This window comes from Homalodisca vitripennis, chromosome 2 (genome assembly GCF_021130785.1).
Source record: "Homalodisca vitripennis isolate AUS2020 chromosome 2, UT_GWSS_2.1, whole genome shotgun sequence".
Classification (NCBI taxonomy): Eukaryota; Metazoa; Arthropoda; class Insecta; order Hemiptera; family Cicadellidae; genus Homalodisca; species Homalodisca vitripennis.
In genome coordinates this window covers 91,302,566-91,313,810 of record NC_060208.1, presented here as the reverse complement: position 1 = coordinate 91,313,810, position 11,245 = coordinate 91,302,566, and positions in this window count along the sequence as shown.

Sequence of the window (11,245 nt, the reverse complement as noted above, 5' to 3'; positions counted from 1 at the left end):
TTGTAATTTTTACTGGTTCTTAACCCATACCAAGAGCTTTGCTTCAACTATGAACTTATTTATTGCAAATATAAAGTAGCTTTTTGAAAACATAAGCCAGACTTAGAACAATGTTTAAAAGCAGAACACAGAATGCCAACGAATCTTTCAGTAATATACGTCCAACCTACATTACTGAAAGATTCGTTGGCTTCTTTGTTCTGCTTTTTAAAACATTGTTCTAAGTCTGGCTTATGTTTCAAAAAGCTACTTTATATTTGCAATATATGAATTTATATCTGTACTTTATATTTACAGATATATATATTTATTTTATATTTATATATATATATATTTATATATATATATATATATGTAGAAACAGATCAAAATGACGCTGTTGTACAGTTGAAAACTATGTACGTATCATGAAGAATTTGGAGTTCTGAGTTCTACACTCAAAATACCCCTAAATAATACTTAAAAGCTTAACTTTTGGAGACCCAGACCATCCAATTCGTTTATTTTACTTTAAACTGTATTGATCGTAATTTATGCAACTTTAAAATGATTTTTACCTCATATATGCAGTTTATTAAATTTGATTAACAATGTTAAATATATATGTTAGTCTTTAATACAGTACGAAAAGGTAACTAAACTAAGATAATTAACTTTAAAGTAAAATTTCTGGTACATTTCCAATTTGAGTACACGCTAGAATAATATATCTTTTTCCTTGAAATTTGTTTCATTATTAAAAAACGTGACATACCATTTATTTATATGATACCATTACTTTATTGTATATTATTATTTGTTTTATGTTTTTGAAATGGTTTCACATGTAATATCTTTTCATATTTATTTACAAAGTGATTAATTTTGCTACAAATGTATAAATTAATTTAAATTTTAGATCTACGTAGGTTTTTTGTCATGTAGGTAATTATTAATTTTTATTTAACGTTCTACATTGTTCCCAAGGTTTTTCTTTAAAAAAAATCTTTTTTAAAATAATACTTTAAATATTAAAAATATAAAATTTAATTCTTTACAAAAATCAAAATAAAGAGTTTATGGCTGAAAGAAAGTGGTTTGAGGGGAAACGGCTCCACTTGATTTCCGGTCGACAAAGGAAAGTTCTAACCGGAAGTGGTGGCGTCACGTGATGTCAATTGTGTAACAAAGTTAGGGTGGGTGGGTATAGTGGGGAGTCAAGGGGTCTGTAGGGCACATTTCCTCTATTGAACTTGCATTAGTTTTATTATTCATGCTTAAAGGAGATACTTATTTTCAAATAATCAAAATGATATTAAACCTTATAAATAAGACCACTTCATATTTTTCTCTTATAATAAAAGTCGAGTTTCATTTTTAATAAACTTGCACCTTGTTCTAAGACTTTTTGAGATATTTGTATTAGTCTTTTTTGGTGAATTTTACACTTCTTTTCTATAACATCTTAATTATTTTATAATACTGCCTCCCTGTTTTTATTTCAAATTTCTAATATAACTTTATACTTTTCGATTGGGTTATTTTAAAATCTCTTTATTTCTTTCTTATGTACCAATTTTAAAATAGGAAGCTTAATGATTAAATATTGATGTCCAAAAATATATATCATAACTCTCATGTGTTCATTACATTTACAACATACAAAGTTAAAATAAAAAAAAAAGTAAAGAATGTCTTATTTTACCAGGCGAAGTTAGGGCTAAGAAGCCCTCTCTAACACTTAACCTGGGGACCAACGGCTTAAAGGTGACTTCCGAATCACCACCAATGGCCGGGCAGGCGGGCCGCTTGCAAGGACAGGATCGCTCAGCGGTCAACTATCCAAGCAGCGGCCACGCTCGGCGTTGCTTGATCTGGTTATCTTGCGATAACCGCCGTACCCGCTACACTGCGCCATTGGCCAGTGTTTTTAAAATATTGTATTATAATGAATTAATGGTATTCATTCATTATAGGTAGAGGCCGGGCGAAGCCACGCATAATACCTTTTTAATGATAATTTGATTTTAAGTTTTAAACAGATCATAATCTATAGTGTGTTATGAGAAATTATTAGTATAATATTTTATTATAAATTGTTGTAAATATATTACAAATAACAACCGTTACAATTTCAATGTAATACACCGTTTTTACTAATATTCCTAAATATGTGGTTACTTTTGTACATAGTTAGTTATTTGACAAAGGAGTAAAAGTTATCATTATAATACCTTAATTTTAACATTACCTGAACACGTTATGAATTTTATTCATTAATTAATAAAATAATACAAAAATAAATTTTTAAACTAACAGTTTTTTATTTCATTATAAACTAACGTAGTTTTATTTATTTTGTCTAAACGTATAATGGTTACATCAGTACCGTAATAAACAAATATTTACCAGTGAAAAAAGAGTTCTTTTTAACATACGAGAATCTAATAATCCAAACTATTTTGAACATGACGTCCCCACAAACAATTATTTATGTGAATATGAATATTTAATATTTTTTTTCCCATTATCTTGAATAAAGAAAAGCTTAGGTTGTTAATTTACTTTAAGATAGGAAAGCTAAGCAGCCGTTAAAGTAATTGGCCTCCTTAAGAAGCGACAACCGGAATAATCTAATAAAGTATTCTTGCAGAAAAGCTCTTTAACTTTGTTACTTGATGGATTAGTGCAATCTGGCTGCATTTAAAAATTTTTATCTTTGAGAAATGGAGAAGATAACGTTATTCTTTTGCCGTCTTTTGGACATTTTATCCATACTGTACTTGAGGGGACAAGCTTTTTTGTAGATTTTGTGTAAGGCATCCGGAACGTCTACAGAAAACATTCTTCAGATCTTCCATTGCGTAGAAAACTGAATTTGTTACAAATATCCGTATGCATTATTAGCTGAAAGTATAATTTTTAACACGCCTTCAAAAAAGAAATGTCATTATTTGACCATTTATAAACACAAAAACATACCATATTTTCTAAGTGGTTTGTAGTAATAATTTTGCAAAAACTCTTTGTTTTTGTAAACATAAGTCTCGTATTCATCAACATTATGGGTACCATAAAAGAGGACTGAGCCCCATTATAAGAGCCAATTTTCAGCAAATACTCGTATTTTGTATGACGCACGCTCATTTCTATCATAAATGGATAAGTGAACTCAAAAAATGGTGAGTGATTTAGTCAATGCTCACTAACTGTTGATAATGCCATTGCTCACCTTTTCCAAGACCTAACTTAGTTCACATCATTTTCAAAAATGCTGAAAAAAATATGCTATTAAATTTAAAAATCATAAAGTATAGATTGTCTTTTAGTATTAAAATCCTTTATTATGTATTTCAGTGGAAATATATATATATACGGACAAGGTATTTTGTATTAACAAAGGACGTGGAATTTGATAATTCAGACGGAAATTATGAACAAAGTTTGACATGGACATTTCATAACATTAGCTGTCAAGCAGTAACAGAGATTTGCGGAGTGAAAGTGAGATAGGGCGGAAAACGTAAAGAATGTAATAAAGAAACGGGACAACGCGGTATCTCTTTGTTCTGACCACGGGAACAAGTTAAATTAATTAACAATTTCTAACGTTTCTCTTTTCTTAGGAGCGTTTGTAAAATGTAAACATGAAGGTGATTAACGATATTATTTGTTCACTGGAATGGTTTAGTATTATAATTCTAGTTGAAATAAAATGTAAGTAGGTCGTAAAAGAGATAATCCAATAGGTCCAAAATCAATATAATATTTTTTTATGCATAAACTTTTAACTAAAGCAGAAGTTCTTTAATAAGTATGTATTTGATTTAATTTAATTACATAATATTTTTCAGTAAGACATGTGATTTGAGCTACTTTAATTTGCATTGATTTAAAAAAAACCTTGAACATTTTGCTTAACTCTGCGATATGATATTCATATGCTAGCTAAGCAATCAGATTGGTTATCGACCTTGTTGTCTTTACTGGGAATTGCTTATGAAAAAATAGGATAGATTAATGTCATACATGGTAGTTAGGATTTATATTACAGTACTTTTCTATAGGAAAGTATATATCCTTCTGAATGTAGATGTTCATGGTTTTGCCTCTATAAATTTTAATCAATCTCAATTCAATTGTTTTAAATGGGTTGAGATAGAAATCTCTAGTTTTCCACTATTTCTTCTTTACTTCATTAGTTCTTTAAGTTTAAAGATTTTGGAGACGTCCTCCCAAAGTCCCATTTTAGGCAAATGGGTGAAGTTTTAACTGTGATTATATTTCCTAGAAAGTTTGTCCCGAGTTCCATCTTTATCCATAAAAAACGTATCATTCAATTCTGAGAAGTCGATCCCTTTTAAAATTAAAATCAGTTTTGTATGTATTTAATCCTTTCATGATTCTTGTCTAATAATTTAATACAATCAACAAGAGGCCCTAAATATGCTCTTAGTCGCTATTTGTTAAGACACTTGTATTGCATGTTCCTCAAAAAAGTTACACCATGAATTTGAACGAAAATTGAATATATATATATATACTGTTATAAACATAATAATTTAATATTTAAAACAAAAATTTTAATAGCATTTGGCATTTACTAAGAACAATAATTAATGCGGTAAACAATTAAAACACAGTCAGTTTTGGTATACTTTGAATTTTAATGTTAGTTGTATTAGTTGTATTGTTATTGTAACATAAAGAAAACAAATGGGCGTAATTCAATCTAATTTTAAATCGTTGATGAACAATTATTGCATATAAAAACAAAAATGTTTTCATTTTGAATTTAGAAAAAATTGGTTGTGTATAAAAAACACAAACTGTATGCTTCCTAATATTATAGCCTAACCAATATTATATCAATGCAAAAGTGAAATTTTGTGTTACGCTTTCACGCGTAAATATTCAATCCATTGTAATTTTATATGGACATTCTTAGTATCTCTGATTAACATATATGCCTATTTTATTAATAAAATCTCTATGAGATACGCCCCACAGGTCTTTACAACAGACAATTGTTATGAACTAAAAGTGGCTGTTAAATTTAATTTAAGTTTTCTGTGTAATCAACATTATTTGCTATAGCAGCCCAAACCATATTTTTTTATTAATGTAACAACCGTTATTTTAATCTTTTACATTTATAGTGTAAAATCATGTATAAAGCTTAATAGCAACAACAGCTTCTTATGCCAACCCTTTCGGCAACCACTGTTGAGCAACAGAGTAAGAAAATTTTCAGATTATAAAACGAAGATTTTTATTAAAAATGTACTTATAATTGTTAGATCTTATCAAATATTAAGTATGCAGTACTTGGTCCAGTACTAAGGAAAGACATAAAAGGGACAGAATTACTACTTAACTCTGACTATAGATTTAATGACTGTTATAAAACCTATCATAGTTATCATTTGTCAGAGTTAGGCTTCTCAGACATTTTTGTATGTGTATCTTCTTGATCGTAATATAAGGCAAAAATCAATTTACTGGTTTTAATAATAAACTGGAAATCACAATACAAGATTTTCAAGAGCAATTTTAAATACTAAATATAACTAAATAACAAGAATCATTGACCTAAATAAAAATAAAAGCTTCTGTATAAAGATATGCAAGCACTCAGAGTGTGCAAATAAATTAATATATTTGGTTATTTTCTGATAACATTATAAACTCTCTCGCTTTCAATAAATATGTATCACAGATTGAAACGCTTTAAAAAAAGCGACATACCGGTGTCACTGAACGACATGGAATTGACAATCAAGAGAGATATTCAAATAGGCACCAGCTGATAAATAATGCATAGCCTTTTCTTGCGAACCGTTTCTTGTTGCTTTGGTGTTAAAAAAGGCGGAGGATTTTAGCTTGAAAAACAACGATAACATAATATACTATAATACGACAATATTTGTTGTAATATAGTTACTATAGTAACAATAAGAAACTATGTCATGATAATCTTTGTTTATCTCGATTATATCGACTGAGATATTCATAGTCGAACACTGCGTACACAGGCCCAGTTAACAACAGTAGATGCTAGAATCTATAGAACTATAGTACACACAGTTTCAGATTGACGTATCAATGTTTTGATCCACTGCCTGATTGTCCTCTCCATAAATGGATTGTGCTATGCTACTACTGAATACTGATTTTTATGATTCATCAATGTATTGGGAAAATTTGTGATTTTTATTCTTTTAAAATTTATTTGTTTCAATCACATATAGAATAAAATATTTATATAAGTCTTAACTTAGGCTGATTAAAACATACAACACTTCGGACGCACTCCAACTTTTCCTAACAATACATACCTCATTTTATGGTGACTTGGTATGGAGACTTCAAACACACAAGCTAAAGAACAACACTGTGTATATTTTATGTTTATAAGGACATATTTAGAAAACATGTTATAGCTCGTATATAACAGATTTGAAATTTTTTTCATGAAATTTAATTTGTACATTATTAATTTATTTGTAATTTAATTTAAAGAAGTTTTATTATTGTGCATGTTTAACCATAGAATTTGACTGAACCATACAAGCTTGTTGCTCAAGCATAATCACTTTTGTTGACACAACTTCACTTTTTGTTTGCCTTGGGATTGTAAAACATATCTTTACTGTATGATTGTTTGTTGTTCTATCTGTCTATAATGGAATGGAGGCTCTAAATAATTTTAATCTTGCAGTGAACCTCAGAGGAAACCCTGTCACGCGACATATTGTCTGGTGCACTACTACTTTGTATACTGATGGCAACAATAACGTAGTAGTGTCTATTAAGTAAACTAGCATGGTTATTATTTTCCAAGAAGGCGTGTTGCCTAAAAACCTTTTGGGACAGTCATATACCTGCATACTTTATAAAGACTACTACAATACATTCGGTAAGTTATTTCTTTACTTCAAAACATAAATCTATTCACTTTATACAATTTCTGCACAATATTATCTTTTAGGAACAACATTTATAAGAAAAACAAGCAGGCTTAATCTTTGACAACATAACTTTAGATATTTTTACATGTATTATATTTCCTATTTCGCAATCGTACGTTCATACTTATTTAAAATAAAAGTGTTTCACTTCTAACACCAAATAAATTGTACAATATAATTACATAAATTAGCACTAAACAGCCAAAATACAGATTTCCGTATCTCACCTAGTCAAGTAGGCAACAGATCTCTTCTCATTTATTACAGATATAAAGTATGGGTTGACTAATTGGCGTTTAGGACGTGTTTGTTTGCTCTACGTACTGTATTTCGTGGTTTTAAATGGTTTGACGATCTTCATATAAGTTAATAAATGTCTTAATAGTTTGGTATTAAACATTTTTTACATTTAGCTGAGGTTTCTATTACGAAAACAAATATTCTCTAGACATATTTTATGCTTTTAAAAAATATTTTATGGTCCTAAAATTACAATAATATTATCAAGTACGCTTAACGACAAAACAATGTTAACGATTTTTGTATTTAAGACGTTTGCTATGATTATATTTATTACAAAAACAATACCCAGTCAATAATTTATCGATTACAGAAATCACGTTAAAGTGGCTAACATTGTAAAGCAAGTGACAGCATTTTCAAAGTTTATAAACTTGCAGTGACTCGGGACGCGGAGATTATCTTGTCTCCCTTGACTTGACAACAGAGAGCCGCTGATATAGGACAGAGTCTTGTGTGAGTGAAATTGGGATCTAGAGTTTATATGACGCAATATAATGTACCGCTTTCTCCCTCTTGGTGTTGTGATCTATCCTGCGATTATCATATTGTTATACGCAATTTTTTAATTTCCATTAATACGTCTTCCAGTATCTGAGATTGGTCAGGAAACACTCAGCTCATGAGGGTCAGTAAACAATTGTTATTTAAGTAGTTTACGTATAATGGTGAATGCAATGTTTATAAGAAAATCGATGTACTATGAGAAGTTTGGTTGGAAGAGGAAACATGCCATTTAATATAAAAATAGCGAGAAAATGTAATCCCGAGAACCACAAACATATTAATTATAATAAACAATTGACGGTAAATAAGGGAATCAGGGTAATATGATTTTTTCATAAAGCGCCTGTTTTGAACCGAACACATTTCATAAAAAGTAAAATTGTACAGTCCATCATAAACTTTAAGTGTTTTAAATTTGGAATCCAACATGTTAAAATTCTAAACTCATATAATTATATATAAAATGTATGTCAATTTTTATTTAGCTTTGCAAAATACATAAAGTAAATTATGTAAATATCATAAAATAATAGTTTAATCGCTTGATTCATGTTACCTGGGGACCGAAATTCGTAAGTGTGTAATAAAACGGTAAACGGGTTTAAAATTTACAACCTAAAATGGCAATGCACTTTCCGAATTATGCATTTTTTATGATAGAAGATGAGAAAAAATTGGACCAAGGGTCACTGCTTCCATTAAAATATTTCAAATAGAAGGTTTTTTACTATTCATAAAAAAAGCCTTGTATTAAAAATGACTATAATATAAGGTATGCTGAGCTAGAACAAATTGGACCAAAGGGTCACTGCTTCCATTAAAATATTTCAAATAGAAGGTTTTTACTATTTATAAAAAAACCATTCTATTAAAAGTGACTATAATATAAGATATGCTGAGCTAGAAAAAATTGGACCAAGGGTCATTGGTTCCATTAAAAATATTTCAAATAGAAGTTTTTTATATAAATAGTAAAGATTTGATTAAGTAGTAATAGTAGGTCTTTTGTAAGAATAAATATTGTGTTAGTTATTTTGTACGTAGAAATAAATGTATTCAGTTAGCGAGAAATAAATGTATTCTCTCCTTAGGGATGGAGAGAGTGAAAACGATACCAATATAAAAAGATCGCTTATAAGATATGCTGAGCTATATTGGCTAATACTTGTTTATATTATTGCGAGGGGTTACGCCAATATCGATTGATGCTTATAATTGCTGGCTCAAAGTTATATATATATATTTATATATTACTAAAAAAATAGTAATAAACATTTTTGTTACTAATATTTAAAAAGACGTTTAAGAAATGTATGTGTTTTATGGAAAATTTGTTATTTTATTAAAGTTTATTTTGACTGTTGAAACATCCATTCCATATATTTAAACCAACCTCGATTGTATCACAACAAACTTCAGCCAGGTTCGTATAATTAGACACTATGATAGTGTAAGCAGTAGAAAGTTTATATTCCATCTACTGTTATGGTTACTAGTTGTTTTCAAAAATATAAAGGTAAAAAATCGTACGTTAAAATAATCTTTTATTTATTTATAATTAATTTTCAAAACGGCATACAAATACTAAAGTTGTGATACGTTACGGAGCCTTAAAAATCCCAATTCAAACCGTGGAAGAAGCAAAAGTAATTAATAGTGAGGAATAAGACAGGGAAAATTTAAATACAAAATTAATAAACTTTGCACCCTGACTCCTGCCATACACAATTCGACATTGTTTCCTTTTTTATTTTACCCTGCACTTTATAGTAATATATAAAGTCTCACTTGATAACGATATATTGTCTCGTACTTTATACTAATAATCAAACTCTGCTTCACACCGGTTAACTTTTGGTTATTGCTAATTTTCTTCATAAATTGTTTAGATTACTGGTCAAAAAATCTGAATACATTCATGTAACTGGTAAGGGTTAAACGTATCTTTATTCTATAAAAATATTGTTTTCTGTAAATAATGTTTTCCATTTTATTTGGCACAATTTAAAATAACTTGTTAGTGACATATAAATATATTAATATCAGAGAATAATTTTCACTCACTGTGGAGGTATTCCAGCCTCAATTTTATATTATTAAACACAACATTGTAATAAGTTAAATAGTATGTTATTAAACAATACCGTTACAGCAAGTTCTATAAAGTCTATTTTCAGTAGACCCTCTCGGCCTCATCTCCTGTTAATTTCCTATTTTCAATTATACAGCAAGCGCTGAAATCAGATAGCTAAATAGTTGCAGTTGAAATTTGTACTGCATAACTTGGGGTAGACATTAAAAAAACCTTTTCATAATCTGGTGAGGTTCAGTGATGATTTTTTTTAATATACCTAAGAACCAATCAGTTTTATTTTCTACTGTCATAAATTACGTGTTATTAAAATCATATGTTCTTTGTTAAATATAAAAAATTAATGTATTAATACTTATGTACCAAAATTAAGTTAAAATGATATAACAGTTAAAATAATTATGAAATGCGTTATCCTATTGAAACCCTTTAACGAAGTAAGATTTTAAAAGTAGTTCGTTTTTTGTTACACATTATATGTTGTATTCAATATATGAATAAACGAATCATTTATCAAAGAAGAGAACCATTTAAAAATCAGGACTCTTTTCTTAGGCTATTAAATCTTGCAAGCTATGTAATAAATTTTAATTACACTATAAAAACCGTTTAGAAATGTTAATTAGCTTAAAATGGCGTCTTTTTTAGCATTGAGGACTTAGAACCAAAATAACTCAAAAAATAAAAATTATATAGTCCTTTAAACACTGGTTGGTCTATTATAATTAAAAATTGAAAACTGTTCGTGTGTTGTTGTAACAGCATCACTCACAAACGGCTGGACGGATCGCCTAATTTTTTTTTTAATTTGTTTGTCATGAGTCTGTAGAAGGTTATAGGATAATTTTTCTCCCTTTTCTCGATTCAGGATTCCGCCCCACTGGTTACAGAAATACCCGTAAGCAAATGCACACATTGCAGCAAACATATGTTATTAAGTTGAAAGAGTCCTTTTCAAATTTTTAATCAGCTGGTTCTTTGTAAACATATATAATTGCGACAAAAAATATATTTATATATAATTTAATTACTACACTTTATAGTTTTAAGCATAGAGTAAGCCTTAAGAGGAACGACAAATTTTTGTTTTAACTGTTTTCTGCAATCACTGTTATACATAGACTTTTACTATCCAGATAATACAATTCAAATTTGGACGTAAAAAAAAATAAAATTACCTTTAAACTGCAATATTTTATTTAATATAAACCATGATCGATGCTTGATCAGAAGAGCAATGCAGATATCATAATTACTATTTAACGTTGGCTACAAATATTAAAGAATGTGAATATAAAATCAACTTAGTTGTTTTTTTTTTGACAGTAAGGTATCTGGAATGTTGTACAGTCCCTTCATAATGCGCCCAAGTAAAGCTCACGAAGGAACGACTATC